The sequence below is a fragment of the Centroberyx affinis genome, unplaced genomic scaffold (assembly GCF_046629955.1).
Source record: "Centroberyx affinis isolate AG114_WGS23_722 - 3 ecotype Tasmania unplaced genomic scaffold, CSIRO-AGI_Caff_v1 ptg003356l_1, whole genome shotgun sequence".
Taxonomy (NCBI): Eukaryota; Metazoa; Chordata; class Actinopteri; order Beryciformes; family Berycidae; genus Centroberyx; species Centroberyx affinis.
Window position 1 is genome coordinate 417,020 of NW_027281350.1, and position 25,499 is coordinate 442,518.

The 25,499-nt window shown below is 44.4% G+C and overlaps 1 protein-coding gene across 2 annotated transcripts in view; it reads left to right on the forward strand.

The window, feature by feature from the left end:
• Positions 1 to 143: 143 nt before the first annotated feature.
• The window catches only part of sema5ba (sema domain, seven thrombospondin repeats (type 1 and type 1-like), transmembrane domain (TM) and short cytoplasmic domain, (semaphorin) 5Ba), a 117,873-nt gene continuing 92,517 nt past the window's right edge, over positions 144 to 25,499 (forward strand). For both annotated transcript variants that reach the window (XM_071538838.1, XM_071538839.1), the window contains exons 1-2: positions 144 to 304; positions 24,551 to 24,629. The gene's annotated coding sequence lies outside the window, so the exon portion shown is untranslated. The remainder of the gene's footprint in view (positions 305 to 24,550; positions 24,630 to 25,499) is intronic.

The following is a 25,499-nucleotide window of genomic DNA, read 5'->3' on the forward strand; positions in this document are numbered from 1 at the left end:
ATGCGTACTTCCTTTCCATTGCATGCGAATCGCCCCCCCTCGCCCCCCCAATCCTGTTGGCTCACCCCCCCCTCCTATCCCGGTGGTATCGTCCGACGCTCACGGAGAGAGCGCAGTTGTCGGCTGCAGGTCGCTCCGAGAGAGAGAGAGAGACACGGCTGCTGAGGATACAACACTTTGGGCTGGTTGAAGAAAAAAAAAACACATCTCTTATCTATCTGTGCAACTAAGAGTGCGCGTCTGATTTTCTCCACGTTTCCTCCAGGCGGTTTCATCAACTTGGGGAATAGAAACATCTTTAAAGGTAAAAGGAAATTTACTTTTTCTTTGACAAAAGACTTGAATGATGAAAAAAAGACTTTTTGCATGTGTTGCCCACCGGTTTAAAGCAGTGTTATCCGCTGTGTTACTTAGCCTAAATTTTACTGTTAAGGGAAAATTAATGTTGGTGGCTTTTATTGGTGCGCTGTGATTGGAAATCTAGGATATATTTTACAAAATAAAAATAATGGCTTCAAAGAGTAGGCTACTTATTGAAATAGATTAAATTCGTTTCGTTCAATTCACCTGCAAGCAATATGGGATATTCGAAAGCTTTATTCAGCCATGCTGTGCCGTCCGTTTTTCTTTTCTTTTTTTCTTTTTTTTTCAAACCATTTTTCTCTTACAACGGGGTTTGAACAATGTGGCGATTTTCATGTCGTATTGTCAATGTGCCACAGCTTTCCTCCCTTATTCCTTGTCCACTTTGAATATTTCAGATGGGATGAATATTTGCCCGGTAATATTGCATGTGTTATTCAGAGCAGTTAGCAGTTCCTTTATGCCACCCCGGTTTTACTTTCCACTCACGTTTCATCCCAGGATCAGAGGAGCATTTGTGGGCTGCAGGAGCTGCCTGAGCCTGCCACATTACCACTGTTTCAAACTTACTTTGTGCTGCATGCTGCCCATAGCCAGGATGGAGGGGATGTCAACTTTAAAAAATAATCAAAGTCTATACAGTATCTCCATGTTAAATTTCTTTGATAAGGTCTCTTATAGTACAGTGGTTTGCCCAAAACACGTTTTTATGACAAATGTTTTGCGGAATTAGTCAATATTGAAACGTGGTAATTTGCGGTTCATAAATGTGATGTGAAACGCACCATTTCGTATTCCTTTTGTGTACTTTGAGAGAAAAATTCGTTGTCAGACTTTAGATCACCCATAATGACCTGATTGCATATCAATTCCAATTAACAATTTGGCTTTTACGCGCGGGATGCACAGTGATTGCGCACAGCATTCTGAGCCTTTTTACATTTTTTTTTTTTACATATTCCGGCAAAAGTTTGTAGAAATATTTCTGCATGAAAACACACCAAATCAGCTCAGTGTCATTCTTCATGAGCTTGCCACTTGGATGGATATTGCTTTTCCATTTTCTTTCCGATATGGCAGACACCTCGGCTCTGTATGCTGTTGAATTCTAAATCGGCATTAACATATGACAAAAAATGTCCAGACTAGAGTGTATTGAACGAAGACGGATAATATTAGAAAATAATGCCTTGTCTCTCTAAGTTGCATTAATTTAAGTTGATGGTGGCGAAGGGCTTTGTTGACCGGGCGGCGGGCTGTGTCGCTGCAGGGCGACAGAGGGCAGTGTTGAGCGGCTCTGTAGCGCTGTGGCAACACCTCGCCAGGTGAGCTCTGCTGCATCATGTGCCAGCAAAATGTCCCAGCGAACTATGAGCGACGCACTCCGTTAATGAACACGTCACTTTACACCAAGTGATTTATGAATTGGCACAAGGATATAGTACTTATCCGAGCTTGACAGCCTGCTGGACCTGGAGACATGTAAGGGGCAGTGGATTGTTGGATTATTGCTTGTGTGCTTTTGCTTGTTTTAGATTACAAAATGTTAAGTACTGTTGGGCAGGCGTTTATCTGCAGGAGGTTACAGGTTAAATCTTAAAAAGGGACATTTAGCCCACAGTAACTTTAACTTATTAAAATGCGATATGCGTTATACTAAATACATCAAACAACTTATTAACTTACTTGAAAGCCATTTTCCACCAGCACCACTCAGGCTTTTTAGCTGTGCTCTTTTTCATCTCCAACATTTCATTGAGCTTTAATGGTTCAGTGTCCTCGACAACATCAATGGAGGACAAATTAAAATTCATTAACGCTCAGTAGCTCTCGAACCAAATGCAACTGTGTCAGCCTGTTTAGAGTTTTAGGATATGTGTCAGATGGCTTTGTTTTGCAGTAGAGCTATTTTTGAAGCACTTTTCTTCTCTTTGAAACATGCCAAGGACAATAATAACTTTAATCAGTGAGTGGAATAAAAATATTTTTCATAACAGTACTTTGCTATTGCTCAAATTCCTCTTTGCAGTAGTTAAGACTGACCAAAACGAGATGATATCATATTTGTTTATTCAATCATATTTCATATTGAATCAGTTCTGCCTGGATGGGTGATATGTCTGCGATCAGAAACAACAGTTGCCATGGTTCTTGTTTTTATCCTGGGCAAAGGAGGGGGTTCATTTGTCAACACGTGTGAAAACCCCATATCTCCCCGTCTCTTTATTGATATTCATATATTCATATAGGTTTTATAACCCTCACATGCTTGTCTTATGCACGATTAGCGCTTTTGTTAATTCAAGAGCTGTTTTAGTATCCTGGGTCTGTCCTTTCAAATGGAAAGCAGGTTTTCATCTTTGATGAACTTATGAGGGTCCTTGACAGGTCCTGGTGGGGAACCAGACCAGCAGAGAAAAAGAGTTCTGAAACAAAACACAAACTGGACCCCCCCCCTCCCCCAAACCACCACTATCTCCACCAACACTTTCCTCTCTCTCGCTCTCTCTCTTTCTCTCTCTCTCTCTCTCTCTCTCTCTCATGTCTCTCATATCCTTTCAGTCCCGGTGTCCAAAAGCATGATGTTTGTGGTGATATGTAAGGGTTCATGTCATCTGATAGCTGCATGAATAATTTATTTCATTAACAAGTATGATAGGTGTGGAATAATGAGCCGACGGCCCCTTCATCAAATTTTTAATGATGCATATTTAAGCTGTGCCATATGAATTATTTCTGTTGTCGGAGCATCATTTGAGAGGGGACAACGGATATGAAAGTTTAATGTCTGGGGAACTTGATCTGACTACAAGACAGCCGCCCTCCCTCGCATATTACCTCTCAAGGAAAAAAAGATACCATGTTCAATATGGCTCTGACATGTGTACATGCGTGAGTGCATGCATGCACGTGTTGGCGTGTGCCTTCGTATATGTGTGTGTGTGTGTGTGTGTGTGTGTGTATGTGTCTGAAGAGATAACAGAGGCGGAACAGATAACAGTACTAGACTCCGGCGTTGAACCAGAGTGAGGTCACACTAAGTGCTGCTGATGCTCTTCACACTTTAACCCTTCATATATCTCTTTATATATCAAACAGAGGGTTGTTTTATCTTTTCAAGTTGCAGTCTATAACCAACTGAAATCAATGTAGACACTGGAAGGGGATGATATTTTTACTGTGCGTCTATCAATCAGCTGTTTGACTCTCCACTCACTGAAAAGTTCTTCAGCACATTGGACACCAGTCATATGAGCATGAGAGCATGACATGAGTTTTATTTATTCCCTGTAATACTTAATGATGTTTTGGAATTCTGACTTGAGGGTGGCCACTGCAAAAGCACATCTCCACTCTCTTAACCCATTGAAGAAGCCCTAAGAGCTGCTGCAAGGCAATGTCTGGCGTGTTGGTCTTCCTTCCTATAAGCTCAGGCTTCAGGCTTGGTTCAGGCTGTGGGCCATGAGAGAGCGAGGCAGAGAGATTTACACTTTTAAAGCGGTCTTGAGCGGGATTCACATGGTAATTAGGTCAGGACAGCGCCGAAAAACAAAACTGCCCACATGCAGGGGAAAGCAGAAAACACACCTCGTAAAAACACACTGCTGTTTGTGTGTTTGTGTGTGTGTGTGTGTTTGTGTGTGTGTGTGTGTGTGTGTGTGTGTGTTTGCATGATTTTGTGTGTAATGTTGTGCTGTGAGAAAGAGAGACAGACAGAGAGAGAGGTGCCACCTTAAAGTGGTTCTTCATATTCGGAACACAGCAGGCACAGTGGAGTTTATCTGCTGCTCTCTGTTGTGTAAATATAATGCCAGATTTAAAATAATAGCTTGAGGCAGAGTGACTTGTGGTGGTACCCCTTGCCTCCGAATTCACTATGGTATTTGTATCCAGAGTACAAAGGTTTGCTGGTTTGTCACCTGAATTTGATTATGTTGTCCCCCAGCGCTGACATAAATGTTGACATTTCCATTTTCCATCGTCCAACCGAGGTCCCGCATCCGAATACACCTTGCTTTCTTTGTTTGACAGAAATGGAAGTGGTCCTCAGCTATTTCACGACTGGTGCACAAAACAGGCAAATTTGTCTGAGGCCTGTTTTGTGGGGTGATGTGAAGGACCTGTCATCGTTTTTACTGTCAGCCGCATACTGTAGCTTGACAATCCTCACTTCACTGGCACACCGATCAGATTTTTTATTGACTCTGGCTCAGCCCTTTGTTAATGAGTATTCGAACGGGGCAGGTTTGATGGATAATGTGTGATTGTGATAACCAGACAGAGAGAGGGAGGCGTCCGGCGGGCTGCTTTGCTTGAGCCTGCCAGTGGAGATGGGAATGAATAATTCCACGATGTCTGTCTGGGTCCTTTCAGTCTCGCAGGACCTGTGGAGACTCTCATTGTTTTTGAATGCGGAGTGCACTTGGCATGGCCTTCGGAGTGTCTGTCTGTCTGTAACCTGGTCTCTCTATGCCTCGATGCACAACCTCGCCGCCTGTGAAATCCGATACGGCTGCAGCGGCGCACACTGTCTGCAACCCTGCTAATTAATGCTTGATGCAACCCAACAGGCTCAATTTGTCTGGAACGCTATCGTCATTGTCCTCGTTTGCTTTCCCTCCCCTTTTCCTGTATTGTTATTACAACTGTGAATGGGAGGAATGGAGATGAAAAGGGCAATTTGCAGCCTGGAAAACAAAAATATTCTGTCAAGAGGAAAAATAAATATTGCACCTAATAAAGTGTTTTCATCATTTGTAATATTGGTGTCTAATACAACTTATATAATATACTACTAATAATAATATACTAATATAGTGTAATTGTGTGTGATACTTGCAGTGACTGCTTCAAAATAATCATCAGAACTGCATTGCATTGTTCTTCCTCTACTGGTCATTTGAAGGACAATTTCTAAGCTGAAGATGTTTTCCTTGCGGCACTGTGTTTTTTTTCTCCACATTCTCATCATTGTCCCTCTTCGTGTCAAAGGAGGTGTGTGTGTGTGTGTGTGTGTGTCTATTTGTGAGCTCATACGTGCATGTGCGCATGCATGCGTGTCTGAGCAATTTGATTTCTCTTTGTATGCATGTGAAGCGGACGTGAAGGCATGTGCCTTTTCTCTCCCATCCCTACTCTGTTCAGCCCCGGCAAGGTCTGAGCGGGGCGAGAATAAAAGAGGGCGAGAGGAGGAGAAAGTGCTCCCACAGTTGATTTGGCCATTGTGTGTGTGTGTGTGTGTGTGTGTGTGTGTGTGGGTAGGGGGGGGAACACTATTCCCATTGATGCTGTGGACGCATGGCTGAAACCCCCAGAAGCTTTAGGAAGGGGGCTTATTCAGGGCTTCATGTGACCCAGAGGACTGGGTTAGGAGATGGGTGTTGAGGCCATTGTGGGGATGGTGGGAACATTGTCCCCGCTCCAATGCTTTAATACCGCTCTCCATCACTGGCTCTGCGGGCCGGATTGGACTCTCAGGTTGTCTGTTATCGCCTTGCAAGCTACCAGAGAGTTCTTCTGTTAAGGGGCCTCACGAATTCGCAGGGCCTTCAAATAGATCTGAGAACATTTTCGCTGGAGGCACCCATGATTTTCAAGTTTGGTTTAGAACAGAGCGGTGTACTAATTTAAGAAAGATGAGTAGGTAGCAGTAGGTTGAGTGAAAGTTGTGCATATGAATTCTCTCAAACCAGACACCAACAAACTATTTGATAGCACAAAGCTGAAACAAACTGTGGGAAAGGATAGTAGGTGACTGAAGTCTTTTGTTGTTTTTTATCTATATTATATTATGTAAATATACTGTATATTATCTATTTATTCACTGAATGATGAACTTCAAATAATGATTGCATGAATATATGTAGTATATAATATATATATACACTACCAGTCAAAAGTTTGGACACACGCATTCTTCTTTATTTTTACTATTTTTCACATTTTAGAATACTAGTAAAGACATCAAAACTATGAAATAATACAAATGGAATTATGCAGTGACCAAAAAAGTGTTAAATCAAAACTATCTTATATTTTTGATTCTTTAAAGTAGATTAACTAAAGTAGCTTTGGAAAGAAATTCATACATAGGCATCAGCTTCACTATTTATATTTGTCTAAGAAACTAATTTAAGCATTTAAGCACAAGCCTTTAAATCAAAATGGCTTTAAGATGATGAAAAACACAGTACATTCAACCAGGTATGTCCAAACTTTTGACTGGTAGTGTATATTATATACAGTATGTTATATACTACATATATTATACTTGTGAAATAGGTGACACCAGTGACTTAATGAAACCTTTAATTTTGCTTCGAATCCTGTGGAATCCTACGAAGGCTCCCTGGGGTGCGGGGATTTCACTTTGAAAACCATTATTGTGCAGTGCTTTAAGACAGGCTCCTAATGGAATAAGGTTCTTTTTAACCCCGGCATACACTCTAATATGTTGATAGCATTTCCAAATGGAGCCACAGGGAGAGAGCTAAAGACTTTTTTCTAAAGACTGTGCTCGGTGAAGTAATAGCTTTGCAGTAAGCTCTGGAAACAAGACTTGGATTAGGACACATGGGCAACTCCTGGGGGTGTTTATCTTGCCATGTATTTACTCGCTATAGCAGGAATAAGAGCGGCTATATATTCCGTTTTGCCACTTTTGCTATTGTGCTTGGGATTATCTGATGTTGTAAGTGGATGTCATGATTCAGTTTACCACCTCAACTTTACCACCCGGTGAAGAAGAGGCTATTAGTTGAACCAGATCATATTTTCTGGTCTGTTCACCTAAGGTTTTATTAGCATTGGTTTGTTTCCAGTATCAGGCTTTGATTAACTGCCTCTGGTAGGTCATGTAACAGGCTCATTAGTGAGCCAAGCACATGGCTCTCAGCTGGCCAGTAGTCTGGTGTCAGTGTGTGCGTGTCTGTGTTTGTGCATATGTGCGCCTGCTTAGGTTTGCAGTATCGGTCAGGAAATCAACAATTAGCAGCTATCAGGCAGCTGGTCTCCACTTTCACACACTCTTGTTATCTGCAGCCCTCTATCTCATCAGCACATGTAATTAGACAACCACATGTCAGGCTGGGATTCGCAGTATGAGCCTAATACTTTTGCCGTGCTAAATATGATGAGAGCAGCCGTCCTCTGTCAGATGTTTATTGGAAATGTAATGCAGTGACTGAATTCACTGCAGAGTGGAGGGTGAATCAGGAATAGCCACTGAACCACTGACAAAGACAACAGCATGTGGCCCAGTGACAGGTGTAGCAATTGGAAAATCACAGACACTGCAGTACACAAACAGATATACAGGGCATTGCTGGTGCTTATGGTGCTTTCTTCACTTCACTTTCACTTCACTTTCAACTTTATTGTCATGTGTATTAAAATACAATGAAATACTTGTGCTCTGGCTCTCTCTGCCTTAACACAAAGGGCACACCATCACAAAACCAACAAAAAAGAGAAAGACACTACAGACCTACATAGACTATGTACACAATGCACTCGTATGTATACATTATATACACAATATACAGTACACAATAACATTACATATTATACAACAACAGTGTGCGGTGCATATGGGTGTGTCAGCTGTTCAGCAACCTGACTGCCTGTGGAAAGAAACTGTTACTGAGACGGATGGTGTGTGATTTGATTTTCTTCATGTTGTTTTTTATTGTTTTTGATGGGTAACTTGCTCTATGATTTAGTTTGTCTTCTATTGTTTTACTCTTTACTTTTTTGTAAAGTGTTCAGCTATCCCTGTTGGAATCTAGTGCCTTTAAATGTTACCGCTCTGACTTGATAATATCATCTTTCATATATCATTCACGATATGTTCTTTATTCTTCACATTCTAAAGTAATCACCGGTGAAAATTTCTCCCACAATCTGCTTTCAATGCCTCTGGTCAATTTCCAAGGCAAAATCATCTTTCTCTATGTGTGTGTTTGAATAGACACTGCATGGTTCTGAATTGTGGCCCTGAATGACAAAGGGGAGCAATAACCGAGAGACTACACACTCTTTTGTATGAGGGGTGTAGGCCTATTTCACATCACAGAAGCCAAAAACATCCTAGAATTCTCCCAGTGAAAAAGGCCAGGCTGTGATTTAGTGTCTGCCACTGATAGCCTTCCATATCGGACCTAGGTAGCAATGAGCACCTAGCTTTACCCCAGCTTGATGCAACTTTAGCTTAACTAGCCAGAGGTAGTGGCATTATGCTATTGTGTCTTTTGACCTTTTGTTTCGCTCTTGCCAAGATTCCCTTGGTCTTAAGCCAAGAGACTGGAGTTTTTCTCCACCCAAGTGGCTGCTTTGCGATTCATGTTGCGTTTGTGAGCTGAAGTCTCCTTTCTGGAGTTGAGGCTGGTGGGGGATAGTGCTGCAAAAGGGCCTTAATCAAGACCTCATTAGTTATCTGCTGCTGAACATGGACAACATACTGCCTCTCAAATGAGTGCAACAGCAAACATTTGGAGTACGGGCTCTTGAGACAATGACCCGACTCCTTAATGCGACTTTTTAACTCATCATCAGCTACACTACATCATACAAAGGTTGCTCTGTCTCTGTCACCTGACTCCAATGACAAGTCCGACAAAGACGGGTGAAAACAGGTCAGTATCTGCTCTTGAGATCAACACAGCGAGTGGAACAAATAGCATCATGCATAGCAATATTCCTCCTTCAAGCTTCAGCTTTTCATTGACAAGCAAACACACTTTTTGTGCCTCTCTACCTCCTCAGCCCTGCGGGGTCTGGTTCGCAGTTGGCGACGGTTACTATGACGATGGAAGTAGCTCTCGGCGGGGGCAGGAGGGTCCGTCTCAGACAGAGGCAGACAGAGAAAGAGAGGAGCGTGACAGTGATTAATGTCCTGGCAGAAACAGGGACGGTCAACTCTTAGGGCCCCCTTGTCACTACCAAGGCGCGATGAAGGATGCCGGTTCCCGAACCAACTCCCCGATGCGCTCGCACGAAGAACAGAGAGCGGGTTTAATCATAATCACGTGAATTATTTATTATCCAAAAATCTATTACTTTTCGACTTGGTGGATGAAAGCCGGAGTAAATTGAAATGTTGGATTAAGCCGAGAAGGAAATGAGATTCACCTGTGTGTCTCTAAAAAATCAATCCTTAGCTATCTGGTTGATTGATGGAGAAACGTTTGTCCCGGCGTTCCCCCTCTCTCTCCGTCTCCCTCCTATTCTCCCGGAACATCAAAGAAGTGGAGGCGACCTTTGCAGGCGCGGGCGGCGCGGGGTGAGGCCAGTCAACCGTTGGGAGTCACATGGTGCTCAAGTTAGCGTACAGCCTGTTAACAAGGAAGCGAACTGATGGAAAACCGGAGGCCAAACGTCTGCATGATAGAGATAAGCAGCCGGTCCCCACACCTAGAAAACGCTCGCTCCAGAAACACTGTATCTGGCTATTTGGCCAGCGGGGTTTGGACGGTGGAATACATTTTGGGGCCCAGTATATGCCTTAGTCATAATGTCACTTATTGCATTATTCAGATATTCTGCCTCGGTACATGCACGCACACACACACACACACACACACACACACACTCAGACTGACAAACGTGCGCGCGCCTTATTCTCTCTACCTATACACACCTTTGGACACACTTTAATTGTATGCAGGAAAACGGAACGACCTCAAAGCTCCGCGGCGCTACCTGTTCCTCTTTCATGTGTCCACCTGGATCTCAAGGTCCATCAAAACTCCTTTGAGGTTCTTGGTCGCTGCCTCGGTTTTTCCCACTCCGCTGCACTTTCCCTCCCCTGCCCCTCTACTCCGCCGCTCCCCATTTATCGTGGTTGAAAAGGGCCTCTGTTAGGTATGTTAGGCTGTGTGTGTGTGTGTGTGTGTGTGAACGCTACATACGTAGTTAAGCCTCATCTTCTGAGGAGAAAAGCCTTCTTCTCTGGTGACCTCTACACCTGGTCTCCCCCATCCCCCACCACCTCACACACACACACACACACACACTTTTTGCTCTCTCTGACTCCCTTCTATATGGCGCTTAGTTTTCCACCAGTGGCATGTAAAGACAGACTGGATATGATGAATGGGCTTCAGACACACACACACACATTCCTCTATGTATTCATCCAAATACTCACACACACACACACACACACACACACACACACACACACACATATACTTCCACAGGGAGGTAACATTAGGTTGTCATTTTTCCATACTAGTCTGGCTACTCTCCCTTGACCTGACTAGGGAATACAGGTCTACTACTTTGCTGTGTGTGTGTGTGTGTGTGTGTGTGTGTGTGTGTGTGTGTGTGTGTGTGTGTGTGTGTGTGTGAGTATTTGTGTATATATAGTGCAAGAGGCCACAGATAGTTCCATGGGAAGGAAGCAGAGCCCTCTCAGCACTGTGTAAATGAGCTGTTAGATGTTTGATGGGAGAGTAAACAGGCTGTCTGCCCCTGTTCACAGTAGATCGCTAAGGTTAGCCTTGGACAACAGCCCCATTCAGCACCAAGCAAGATAGGAGGCCTTAGTCAAAGGTTTCTTAAACTATGGGTGAGGGCCCAAAAGGTGGTCGTGGATATACAGTTCGTCCCAACATGGCAAGTTTAATAATGACTGAAAATGTTTGAAGAACCTGAGAAGTGTAAAGCTTAAAGTCTGATACATTCTGTCGCTGATTGATATCTAACCCAATAGTGATTCAACTCATATTCAGTTCATGAAAATTTGCTGTTCTAAACACCCGGTACCAAGTAGGACTTCTCCAGAAAAAAATACTCAGTAAGTGTTGGGTTTTACATTTATGGAAACAGCAACAGCGGTTTGTTTGGAATAAACAGAAGAATAGACAAAGAAAAACTAACAAACAAAGAAAAGAGCTCCACCTGCAGACACTTGATCAACAGAAAAAGAAACAGATTAATCACTCAGAGGAAGGCAAGCTGCTAAAAGGGAAAGCGCCTGTCTCAGAGCCCACCCAAACTAGAGTGAACATCTGCATTACCTTTCATAGGTGAAAAACACTCCAAGTTGAGAAGGGACGATGAGGAGCGATGCAGCTGTGGCTCGTTTTCTTTTGGACTAGGTTTCACTGTTGTTGATTAGCTGCAGTCTATTGAGGGTCATTATTATTATGTTGGGCCAGTATTGCAAGTTGGCCAACTAGAAAGACAACTGGCAATTTTTGGAAGTTAAAAATTTGGAAAACGATTCACAGCTAATTTGAATAATGTCTGTTTAGCATTTGCTTGCAGCTGTCGATTGTAATAGATTCAGTAACAATGTTACTAAACAGTCATCACATTGTTTTATATGTTTGATATATTATATAATGTAGATATGCAGTATGTATGTAAGTCACATGGGCAACATCTGAAATGATGTTGTTCCATTATTTGTAGTCACTTCATTAGTCTCAGCAGAACAGCCCATGCTTGTTTGTTTGGGGTTGTGGGAGCTGCTGTCAGTCCAGTGATGTCAAAGTACTGGCAACACAAAGTGACTGCTGGGAAATGCAGTGCAAAACACCAAAGCAATGAGCGCTTATCACTAAGGTAAGGGTGTCGCCATGCCAAGACCAAGAAAAACAAGAATCTCACAGATTAACATGCAATGTTATGCGAGACATAAATTGTATGACGAGTGTTAGTTTTTTTGTGAGGTGTTGTTGGATTTTAACTGTGCTACACCCACCCACACATACATAAGTACACATTCCTCCCTTGGTGTGCTATAAGCTGCATAGTATCTACTCAAGCAAACAGAACTGTATCTCCATTCTATTTTAATCATTTGGTCATGTGTGTGTTCACGGGTTTGTCCAGGCACTGTGTGTGTGTGTGTGTGTGTGTGTGTGTGTGTGCATACCTGTGAAGTCCACCTATAGCTATGCCCGGTCGGCCCGTCCCTGTCGTTCTAACATGTCCTTGCAGTCTCTTACATAACAGCGTCCAGGGATCTAACCTTGTGTCTTTGCCTCTTCACTGCAGCACTAAATCCAAATTACATCTAACCCACACTGTCTCACTTAACTCATTTACCAGCAGCACTGCAGTGAGCTTGGCGCTTCGGTTTGGCCCTCTTATAAATACCTGGGCAGACGGATGGCTGTGTGACAGGGAGATGGATAGATGACTAGTAACATCAAAACATTGTGACAGTGCTTGCAATTACCACAGGGTCAGACAGACAGGTGTATGTATTATTCAGCCACATTCTGCTCTCTCATTTTCTGCGGCGCTCTTGGTTTCTTCTCTCTCATTTGGGCTCCGGTGAGTTATGATGTACTCAGGGAGCAAGTGAGAGGGACGACAAGAGAGGAATACACCTCTCACAGCTCTCCCAAACGCTGTTCAACAACTTTGCGGGTCGCAGGCACAACGGCCACTTAAGGTTTTTGGAGGATGAAGACTTTAAATGCAGGGCTGGGGCCGGGGCAGCAGGCTGGCAGAATTCTAAGGCTGTTATTACATGCAGATGTCTGAGCTCACAGGGACCATCTGTATGTGAAGACATCCACTCCTCTGCTCATCTTGCAAGGTTAAACAGATTCAGCGCTTAATGCTGCCTTTGCTAAAACACAGACAACAATATGCTTAGAGGCTGACTTTTGACCCCTGGGCCCTCCAGGGGTCAAAAGTGATGTTGGGTTTATGGCAAGGCCAGCTGAATCATGACAAGGCATCTAGGGATATGCATTAGTTTTGTGTTAACAAAAACAGAAACAACAGCTAGCCATGGGAAAAGTGGCATTTGCCATCAAAGGAAAGTGAGACATCTTTTTTGAAATGTATAGATGTGAGTCATTTGTAGAAAATGACTCATAGAGAACAATGTTGTGTACCTGATGGTGAAATTCTACCTTGTAGTTGGTGTGCTAATCAATGAAATCAACTGGTGTAGTACTTTGCTGCAATGAAAAACTGCTTACTCTTAGCCATTCATTGCACATAGCTGCCCATTCCTGTGTTATATTAATTATAGGGTTTAGAGAGATAGAGAGTAGCAAAACAGACATTTATTTATATGAAAATGTTGCAAATTATAGCTCTTTTTTCATACTTTTTCCACTTCACTCATTTATGGTATTATGTTGCCTAGTTTTGTCAATTTAAATTAAAATACCTATAATTATAGCCTTGAAAAAAATTCTAAAGCATATGCCAATCACCGTGTGTTAGCAGAGCACTTTCTCAGCACTAGTTTTGCAGGATTTACAATGTTACACTCCGGTCACATACCCTTCAAACTGTCTGGCACCACCCAAAGTACAAACCCCCCCCCACCCCAACCCCCCACCCCCCCTGCTCACCACCCTCGATGCCCCCTGCTGCTCCGACAGCGTGCCCCCGCTGGCACGACGCCCAGACGCCCTTGGCGATTTACAAGTCAGTAGCGGTGGTGGCCATGCCCACGCGTCTTTGACTTTGCTGAAGACGTGCTCCTATTCATTAAGGCGGTGCGAAATGACAGAGGGCCGCTTGTGTTCTGCGGGGCGAGGAATAAACAAGACATAAAACAGGGGGCTGTTACCCACGGACAGCCAATTTGTGCCGTGGTTAGACTGTGCTTAACTTCAAGTCTCTCTCTCTCTCTCTCTCTCTCTCTCTCCCTCTCTCTCTCTCTCACTCCCTCTCTCCTTCATTTTGTCTCTCAATCCTTTGAGTGATCTGTTTTCTTTGTATCAAATAGGTAAACTGCAGGCAGGCAATCTAAACGAGTGTTTTCCAATGGCCCCACATTTCTGCGAGAGATTTATGGTAGTGGGGAATTGATAGTCAGGAGCTGTTGGCGTGTGTTAAGTTGGCTCTCTTGGTCTTCTCGTGGTATGCAAGGCTTGCAGCAGATTCATCAAATGCTAAGCTTGATGTTTATGACATTCATCTGGCAATGCATATGGAATCCTGACACATTATAGGCCTAAGATCTGAAGGAGATTTAAGCTTTTATTTTGTCTGTAATTTCCACCAATCCGTTCTGCAGGTGCGTAATGCCTATCATATTGTTGAATATTGAGGATTTGTACTGACGAACTCACACCTATCAGTAGTTGTTGGTATGCAGGAGATTTTCAGTGAATGCATTCATGCCTGCTTAAGTGCCAGTTGGGTTGTCACAATAACCAAAATTTATACACTACTTATATATTGCTGCAAAACATTGAATTTTGATCGGGACAGTTAAAAGCAGAAGGATTGAAATTGACAAAGCAACATTCAATGGACTCGGATAGTCCACCACATCTTGAACTGGATCCCAGTCTACCTAAACTGGTTGACAAAACTGGTGCCAGGAGCGACATATGGAACTATTTCACCGACAGAGCCGACAAGGACAGACACCCACCTGACACATCAAAGCTCCTGTGCAGAAGTTGCGACAAAGCTATCCAAGTCAAATGTCATTGTCATGTTTTTTCTTGTTTGGTAGTGCAGTAGTATCAGATTTTTAGATATTATACTTAGTATTGATATCAAAGTCAAAATTCTTGTAGCTGGTCTCCCGCCAGCTTCAGTCAGAGTGGCTTTAATGATAAGATTGGACTCTAAGTGCACTTGGAGCTAATAGTCCAGGGACGACACTGACGCCAGACGTCCTCTGGTGCTCCACTCTGTCCTCATTTCTTGGTCTGTCTGTGTTTTGGCATGTGTGTGTGTTTGCGAATGTGTTTGTGTCGGCTACCCTAATGAGTCTGATAGGTGACACAGGGATATCTGTTTTTCCGTCTGGTTGGACTAAACGATCATTTGATCTCTGTCCCAATCAGTTCTCCCCTGTGCGGTCCTCATTACTGTCAGACGCTGCCTCATCAGCTGCAACCTCTTATAACTAGTGACTTTATGCTCAAGACACAAAGTCACATGTTGGTTAAGTCCATTTTAAGGTTTAATTTTAGGCCCAAGTCTCACCTGTTCTCTGGTGAACAGTTGCCAGGCTTGTATATTAGTTTATAGGAACAACTATCTTCATTTTAGCAGAAGCAAGTAAGTCAGTGAGCGGACTTGTTTCCATACGGTGGAAGGTATAGTATAAAAAGTGTGTGACGGCAGAGGCTGCTGAGCTTTCTGATAAGAGCAGGCAGAGTGACCTCGCTGCTATGGAATAGTCTGGAATGAAATGACCTGGCTCGGATCCAGCATAGTGGCCCTGTCTTTGCTGACAACAGCCATTTGATACTGAGGACCGAGGAGAGGAGAGGGCCTCTGTGCCAGTGTGTGTCCGTGTGTGTGTCTATGTGTTTGTGTGTGTGTGTGAGTGTGTGTGTGTTCTGACACTCCCTGTGATCTAGTGTGGTTGTACTGGCCTCCAGGGACACCCAGACAGCTGGCTGGCAGGAGACTGTGACGATGAGTAAAAGAGCTCAGCAACCCCAAGTCATCCTCCTCTTCCTCAGATACCACCTCTCTCTCCTCTCTCTCTCTCTCTCTCTCTCTCTCTCTCTCTCTCTCTCTCTCGCTCTCTCTCTCGGCATCTGATTCACCACAGGTGGACAGTTTCAAAAGCCTGCTGTAAACCCGAGGCTACAACTAAAGAATCGAAGATGTGCAAAACTGACAGGAGTGAAAAGGGAATTTTTGGCTGACGATAAAAGCATTATTTGCCACTCAATCTGAGGTATCTGTGTGCACCACTGAGCGGATCGATGCAAAAATACGCACTTTGGAGCACATTCTTTGTAATAAATGCTTTTGCTGTGAAGTTTGAGCGTCCCTTGTTTGATTTTTTTTTTTTGTGTGTTTGAATGAAGAACAATCACAGTGTAAATCTCTACTTTTCCATGCTCTCTCTCTCCCCCCCACTGAGTCAAAGCCCATTTCAGGCTGACTGTTTTTCCTATAAATGATTCATAACAGGGCATTAATTGCGGTTGCATCTATCAGGAAGGGGAGCACGTCCCTCGTCATCCCGCTGCCGCTCTTGTCTGCGGCTTAATTACTTATTGGATTGGCACTTTATTCAATGGCTTCAATTTAATTTCTTCATTTAAAGTGTTTGGCTGAGTTTATGTCTCCGTGTCCTCAAGATCGCGGGATTGTTTGGAGTGGGCTCCTGGTCTCCGCGGAGTGAAATGAAGCAGAGATGGAATAAATGGAGGTGTTGTGGTTGGGAGCAGGACTGGAGAGGGCTTGTTCACGCCGGATTGAATCCCGTTGAGCTTTGATCTGCTGGTATGAGAAGCTGACAGAAGTGGGATGCTTGAATCACAACTTTGATTGGGCTGCCGAGTTATGTGAGAAAATGTTCTTTCTCCGCTCGGATGATGAAACCTGAATTAATTATGTATCACCTGGAAACTGTCTCGTGTTGTCTGGTGTAGATTCTGCAGAGGACACCTTAAGTTTGTTACTTAAAGTGGTGTCAGAAGGAAGCTAATTACGTTATTTTGGTTTGACACCTTGTTTGAACTTTTCTGCTGCACGCTTCAGCAATCTGGCAGAAGCACACTCTCAGATTTGGAAAGCACACATATATACAAGTGCATACACACACACTGATACGCATGCATACACACGCACACACTGTAACGCGTTTTTAGTGTTTCCTTTTATTCCCCCCTCAGGCTACGCTCTCTTTGAACCCAAATTAATAGCCTCCTTTAGTGCGTCACATGTAATTTGAACCTGTCGCTCTGTTCTGCAATTCAATCTTAATTGCGAAGCACTTTCATTTCAAGAGTTGTTAAGCAAACGGCATGTATGACGGATGAGTCTGTGGCAGTAAACAGTGCATTAGGCCTCCTCCATGATCCCCTCTCTCTGTCTTTCTGCTGCCTTTCACAAAGTCGGGAACTCTCTGCTGTCACTCAGGTGAAGACGTCAGTAAAAGAAAATTCCATGCTTAGCTGGCCCTTTCTTTTCTTTGGTCATATTCCCGCTATCCTCACACCCCGATGATGAATGGGGTTGAATTCCAGCGCTTCAGAAGATGAATTGGGAGCTTGATTCCCCATTCCCTCTCTCATGTCTTATGGTCTGATTGTTGCCCCTCTTTGTCACTCTTTCAACATTCATCTCTCTCTTTTATTCTCCACCTATTTACGGTCTGTCCCTATCATCAGATGGGGCTCTCTAATTCCTTCCATCTTTCATCCAGGGGCTCTCTAGCGGCTCTCTTTTCATTCCTCGCTTGATGTCTCTTTCGTACAAATTTCCTCGCCTTTTCACCGAGCCACTCTCTCGCTTTCTGCTCTCTCAGTCCGTCCTCCTGGTGGAATTTTCCCGGAGTGTTTTGTTTTGATTAAAAACAGACGTGGCCTGCACTTCTGAGGCGCTGTCCACCTGACCAAGCCGGGCTCAGCGAAGATGAATCACCTGCAGCCCTTTCTATCACTCTGCTCTCCTCCACCTCCATCCCTCACTCTCCTGGCTGTCGGCTCCGAAATGAAATGAGCTCCGTATACTGAGTGGTGTGTGAGTGTGTGAGTGTGTGAGTCATGTGCTAGCATGTGTGTGTGGGTACCTATGTCCTTTTCGCCAGGTTCGGTGACAAAGGTGCTAGCTCAGTTAACCGCTGGTGCTTTAGGCGCTTGGCCTCGGGGTCAGCGTGTGTCTTGTGTTTAGCTCCCAACACATAAAAGGTTAAAGGTCAGACCACCTCATATTTGGTTAATCCCTGGCAGGGTTAAGGCTATCTGTGTGGCCACGTCCATATAGACAGACTGCTTCTCTTTTCTTTTTTTTTTATCCCTTTGATTCCTTTTTCACATTCGGAGCTGGGATTGCGTTTCAGCACTACAGCCTGAAGGCGACGTCAACTTAATGCACATAATACATTAGACTGATGGGAACATTTCTCTCAATTTTCTACCCATAATTTATATAATGAAGTGTGTAAAAGCAGTGCAGCTTGAGCAATTGAAAAGGGTTCTGCCTGTACCACAGCTGATTCGCTCACGATGCCACTGGGTATGTAGAGGAAGCAGAACTTTCCTTTCAGTTCTGTGCAAGTCTTCTGCAGGATAGCTCTCTCCTAAGACGAGCTTTTCTCTGGATTTGTGTGGTAGCCGGCTAACGGGTGCTGCAGTGCGCCCTTCCCCTCTCCTCTCCTCCCTCTTGTTTCCTCCTCCTCCTCCTCCACATCGCCCACTCTCTTTCTTTCTCCTGGGCGCGGGATTCTAATTCCTCCCTCACTCGGGGTCGTAATTACTGCTGCTCCGCTCGGCTCAGCTCACTTCTTTCCTTGATGGCACCTGACCGACGGGGGAAAAGACAGAGAGGAGTCAGCTGCTCTCTCTCTCTCTCTCTCTCTCTCTCTCTCTCTCTCTCTCTCTCCCCCCTTAGAAGATTGTCTTCTTTGGCTTGGTGAATCCGTCATTACCCCACTCCTTCCTCTTCTCCTCCTCAAGGCTTGCGTTCAGGGCCCTATGCCTCAGATCTCCCTGTGTGTGTAATAAAAATACATGGCAAGTGTAAATAGTATAGTTGGCCTTCTCCCCTCTCCATACCACATACTGTTCAGCTGCCTAAGAGAGATATAGCCAATCCAAGACTGCATTAAAGAATAGTTTCTGTCTTTCTGTGTTTTGAGTGCAGCTGCTCTCCACCCACAAAGTCGGGGGATTTAGCTGAATCCTATTGCTGTGCATGTTTTAATGATGCAGCTACTGTCAGAGTCTCTCCGTCGAGATGTGAGGTGGAGGGGAAACGAGAGGGAAAGGGAGATCAACTGTTTTTTGGATAATGAGGGACTGAGGGTTTGAACGCGGGCTGTTGGTGAGATCCTCACCGAGCGTAGAGAGGAAGATTCAAGTTGCAGGATTAGCGCTGTAGGCCATGGAGCAGCCGACTCTGGGACCCTTGTGTGTGTACACCTATGCGTGGGTCTGGTTATGTTCACTGACTCTTTCTGTGCTGTGATCCCATACGAGTGTTGTCCTCTTTGCTTTGTTCATGTTCAAGTGAGGGAAAAAATACGCAGGAGGGATGCATTTTCAGGATCAGACTTGTTTTTAAGGTGTTCAAGGCTCTTGTTTCACTGATGTTTAGTTCTAGTCCATTTCCCGTCCTCCCACAACTCATGACCGAGCCTGCGTACCATTATGTAGATTTGTGCATAAAGAATATGCAGGTTGAATGTAAAGTAGAATGTGGGTGTAAATGCACTCAGTCAGACACACTGCACTCAAACTGTGCCATCCACTCAAAACAGAGGGAGGGCATCTTTTTAACCTTCTTGTCAGATGAGAAAAGTTTTTACAGTTTACAGTAAGATGATAACTGCATCTGCTTGTCAATACAATTCTGCAATAGGCCCCTTTGCAGCCTATTGTTATACGATGAGGTATGAATCACCTCTCATGTTTAGCCTTTTTTGCTAATTAGGGTTAGTGCACACAAAAGCAGAATAAGCTACACCAGGTATTGAAACACGCTGGAAATCTACCCTCCGATTTCAGTGTTAAGATGTGCAAAAAAACACTTTTGCAACCTCAAAGTAGGACACACCGCTCGAACACAATGATAAATCACGTGTTCTCCATGTTTGCTTCAAGTGCTGCAAAATAGATTCAGGTCCTACTCTGCCGGTTTGGAGAGATTCTCCCGGCCATTTGGCTGCTGCACAGTAATAACATGAGGATCAATATTCTGCTCGATAACTATAATGTTGGAGTGGAACTGAGATAGCCGCTGCTGGCTGCCTGCAGACACTCCAATCCCCCCGCTGTGCACTTCACCTCCCCTGTACCAACACCACAAACTGTAATTAGGACGAGCAGCTGCAGACCAAGTTCATGTACACACACGCGCATTTCAACAGCCTTGCCCACAACTAAACACTCATGCACCTACTGTATATGGACAGAAACACACACTGACGCGCATGCACGAAAACGACCGCACACGCATGCAACCATGTGCGTACACACACGCACGCATACACACACACCCAGACAGTTGGTAGTGTATCCATATTTACTCCGGTAGCAGACTGGGCTAATCAACAGCCTCAGGACTATGTGAGGATTCTGTTGGAAAGAATTTATCCCACAGCAAACACCTGGTCCAGGGGAGTAAATACACACACACACACACACACACACACACACAAATATACACGCACGCACACACATACACAGCAGGACTGCACTGCTAGGACTGCATAAGCAGCACAGAGCGGTGTGAAACACAATGAAAGTTCCTTTCATTGTGTTTCACTGTACCATGCTCAGGGTCTATTAGCCTGAGACTGTTGTATCTCCTCATCCTGAAGTCCGTCTCACTTAGTCCTTATCCCTTCTTTAAATTCTTTTACAAGTCAGCAGTCGTTTTTTTTCATTTCTTTCTTGGTTGCACTGTTGGCTGTAAATTGATTTGTATATGACCCATTCATAACAATGTAAGCGCATTTTATGAAAACTGCTCTTCAAATCCAAATAATACAGTATTTCATAATAACAAGCAAATACAGTGATTCCAGGTAGAGCTACAGTATGTGATAAACTGCTGGTACAGTAACATCTGGTAAGAAATAGTTGATGTCAGAGATTTTTGAAGCTTGGTGTATTTAAATAGCATAGTTAGCTCTCCATCATTTCCCTAAGCCAGCGGGTCAGTCGCGCAGTGTCTTGTGTTGAAGCTAACGCTGATGTATTAGCAGCCCCAGGCTGCTTTAATGGAGGTGCCATTTAATTACTGCAGAGACCCGCTAGAGCTTAGCGAGCAATAAGATACACACACACACGCACGCGCGCAGACATGCAGGCTCACAGACGTATGTGGATGCAGACATGCACTCTCATGCGTGTATGCACAGATTCACGTACACACACACACACATTTATATAACATTTACAGTATATACGGTATGTAAGGGGGCATGGACACCAACCATCGTACACAACATGTCTGCATGTCCATTAGCCCTCGCTTTCTCTCCCTCTGTGGTCCTTAAGTGCAGGCCTTGTTTACATCTTAGCCCTAACCTTTTAGCCATCCATTACCAGTCCTGCAATAACAGCAGTGACCTCCTCAGTAACCCGGTGAGGGGGCGAAGGTGTTCGCTGGGCTCAGAGAACAGGGAGGACGGGGTCAGAGGCCACACCGTATATAAACAGGTGTCAAGTGCTATGATGGAAAGCCAAGGACATATGAAACTCGGTTGGAAACCCAGAACCCAGGCCACTGCCATAGAAAGGGAGGGAGATGAGAGGGAGAGGGACAGAGACAGCGAGAAGGGGTAGAATAACAGGGGTAATGGATGACTGTGCCTGTCAATGTGATGCCATGGTTTCAGGTTGTGGAAGTTAAAACGCCTCATCTGTAAGACTTGACCTTTTGGAAAGCAGCCTATGTGTGTGTGTGTGTTTACGTGTGTGTGTGTGTGTGTGTGTGTGTGTGTGTGTGTGTGTGTGAGTGTGTGTGTGTGTCCATGTGACTGTCTACAACAGCCATACAGCCTTCAGTCTCCTGGATGTGCTTTATTATTTAACCATTGTAATTACTGCTGTCTCACTCACTCCCTCTCGATGTTTATCTGATTCCCCCCCCCCCCCTCTCTCTCTCTATCTCTGTCTCTGTCTCTCTCTCTCTCTCTGTCTCTCTCTCTCTCTCTGTCTCTCTCTCTCTTTCTCTGGAATTTAAGGCAGAGTAGTCAGGCACACACACACACACACACATATATACCGTATATCCAGTGTAGTTGCCTTCTGTCTCTCCACTCTTCTAATCTTAATTAGGTCCTTCATAGTCCTCTATCTGTCTCTCTCTCTCTGTGCGTACATGTGTGTGTGCGTGTGTGTGTGTGTGTGTGTGCGTGTGTGTGCGTGTGTGTGTTCAAGGTTCAGATGCTCCAGAGGCAGCAGTCCTTCTGATAACAGTATGAGGCTGATGAAGCAGTCAAGAGGTTGCTATCCCTTCCTTGTGCTCCAATCTGGAACTTTGTTTTGGTCTTTCAAAACTTTCACAGCTCACCGCAGTGCACCTTCCCCGCTTCTGCCTGTGTGAAGTGGTTATCAACAGGCGGCATCAGATCCAGCAGTGAAAACCAAATTCTTCTAATTAAGCTCCAGTTACTCGTAACTGAATCAGACAGTTAAATCAAGACTTAGCGGGAAATAGGTGAACGAGCAAGTTAAGAAACAGCAGGGGCTCGCAAACTCAGTTTATCTACAGACAAAGCACACACACACACACACACACACACACATATACATTTGTACAGTAAGTTTTCTTAACATGCTGGATATTTTTCTCCCTCAGGGAAGTCGGGGAAATAGCTCTAATTAGGAGCAAAGTGCAGCCTGTGGCTTTCCAGTTTACACCCACTAGTTTATACATGATGAGGTCTTACTATAACAGGGAGCTGATGGTGAACCCCAACAAACCATTTTCTCCTCAGTAACACACCACAATCTTCTTTCTGGTTATTCCAAGGACACACTACATGCCTTTTAGCTAGGTTATAGCCGCAATTTGACCATTGTGACCGATTTTCAAGATCAGACAGAGTCCACGCCAGTTTGGGGCGGTCGCAACGGTCAGTCTGCACAGAATATCTTGTAGTGTGTGATGTTAATCTCTTGTCTCCCAGTCAAATCTGAACATGTCTTGACGTCCTCCTGTAGTGTGAGCCGATCAGCGACTCAAATCTGAATGGAGACTGGCAATAGCCAATGAGAGTTGAGTACAAGCTTAGTAAAAAGAATACAGGGAGTGAGTTTGTGATTTGGGCGGTTATGCGGCATGTAATCACAGTCTTTACCTTGCGGTCACTGTCTGTGAAATCTTGTAGTGTGTCCCTGGCATTAGACGATCCTAACAGTATGTTGTGTGTGTCAAACCACAACTCTGCAGTGTATTGCAGTGTGCTGAGAATTCAGATGTAGCATGTAGGATCTATATGGTTCATAAAGATTTACGTGAGTGTAGTGAGTAGTCCTGGCTTTGTTTGTCTGACTGTCTGGTATGGAAGCCTCACCACAGGAGAGCGGTGTGCGTTGGTGTGTGTGTGTGTGTGTGTGTGTGTGTGTGTGAGAGAGAAAGAGAGCGACTCCAAAGGCCATGGACTAAAGAGTTTATGAGAATTCTTCCCCCTCTCTTGTTTCAGTGAACAAAGCCTGATCCCGCTCTGACATCGGAGATTATGGGCTGTTTTTTGTCAGAGCGAGACATTTCCCGCTGCTCAATCCTAAATTCTCAGCTTAGCTGCATAGAAAATCCTTTTTACTTCATTTGTCTACCTGTCTTTGTGGCCAGAGAGGATGTTCACAGTCCCAGCATCAAGGCAGAGGAACTTTGACCTGGATGTCTCTGGACCCGGCAGGTGTCCTGTTCAGGACCCGCCCGGCCTGTCAGGGATACTGTCAAGGGCAAAGTGGTGCAAAGCAGAGACGACAAGTTCTCTGCTGAGTTCCCATTTCTGAAGCGCTGCATCATTGCTAAGGAATAGCGACATACTGTCCTGTTCCATATGAATGCGTAGTTGATTGTGTGTCTACTCCGCTTCTGATAAGTCTTATGCCGGAGCAATCTGGAGTCTGCGGGCAATAATTGATCCCCTCCGCTTCTCTTTTCATTTTCGGCATTTTGTATGGTCGTGCAGGAAACAGCAGAAATATCACGGCAATTGACGCCACAGGAGGGATGGAAAGTCTGAACAGCTCTTGCAGGTTGCCTTAGAAACCAACCAGGGCTATTTGTTCCAATTTGCTCTGTGGCGTCGAGATCAAAAAGCCTGGAACCCAAAGTGCTCACTGCATATTAGCGTCCATGTTTGATTTAACTCGCCGAAGCGTACATTTATCTGATTTACATCTATATTCATAATTTATGGCTGAATATATTTGGGCTCTGTTTTCTGCTGCTGCTTCAGTTGTATGGGCTAAGGGTTTTTTTTTTATGTGTGCCCTTTGGGACGTTTCAGCTGTAATGAACTTAGTGGTTTTTGTTGTGTGGTTAGGCCTTCAGTCAGTTGATGTAATGAAATTTGCTGTGGGCATCTTGCAGTTCCGTCTCCTCTTTTTCCTCCAGCCCCAAATCCCATGAAGTCTTCGTTTAAATGCCGCTCCTGCTCCGCCTTCCCCGCTCCATTGAAAAGTTGGCGGTTTGTTTACGAGAGCGTGAGCAGCTCTTTGTGGCACTCCACACTGCTTATGGAAAGGAGGCGAGCAACTAGTGAAAGACTCACCCCTCCCCCTCCTCTCTCTCTCTCTCTCTCTCTTTTTTCCCCCAGAAGCAGTTTGAAAAGGACAGACGGCCCTCTCAGCCCCATCCCTGCACCCAGAGGATGGTGGGCCAGTGATGCCTAGCTGGTGAGTACGCTTTCATCTTTCTCCTACCTGCTCCCATACTTTTCATGTCACTTCTCTGACACTTTCATGTATTTCATTATTTTATTTCACGCCTCTGTTCCTCTACCTGAGTTTCTGCTTTTCATTTGCGCCACAATGTATTTCTGTGATTTGTTTCATAATTAGCACTCTCAACTTTTGAATGCACACTGTCAAAAATATTTTTTTTTGGTGTGTGCAATTGTGCTGTCGAACACAGAACTTGTTTTTTCTTTATTTTGCAGTTGTCCATCAAACTTCCATCTAGTCTTATGTATATCTCTAGGATGGGGGATTGCTACTCCTCATTCTTTCTCTCTCTCTATCCCTGTTACTCTCTCTCTCTTTCTCTCCCTCCCTATATATAATATCTATATATATCTATATATAGATATAGATATATATACATATATATGCCCTATCTCACTTTCTCTCCATCTCTCTCTCCTTCCCTCCACCCAAATCTCCGTGGCCCCTGTAGTAAAAGTGAGGCAGTCTTTTATGTGAAAGCCCTTTATTCTGACTGAGAGAAGTGATTTGAAAAGCAGCGTGAGCACGGCAATGGAGGCGGAGGAGAGGAGGACAAGCAGAAGAGGAAAAGGAATGGGTGGGGGGGTTGGCTATGGAAGAGTTTTACCTCTCCATCTCTCTCTCTCTTGCTCTCTCTCTCTCTCTCTCTCTCTCTCTCTTCAAATGTGAATCACTGAATCACTTCAGTGAAAACAGCCGTATGCCTAATTGGTCCTGTGTGGTGAAATCATTGCTCAGATCAGATGTGATGCGAGTGCACAATTACCTTGTGGCATCGCCTCCACCGTAACAGATGGGAGTTACACAGAGAGTCTCTGCAGA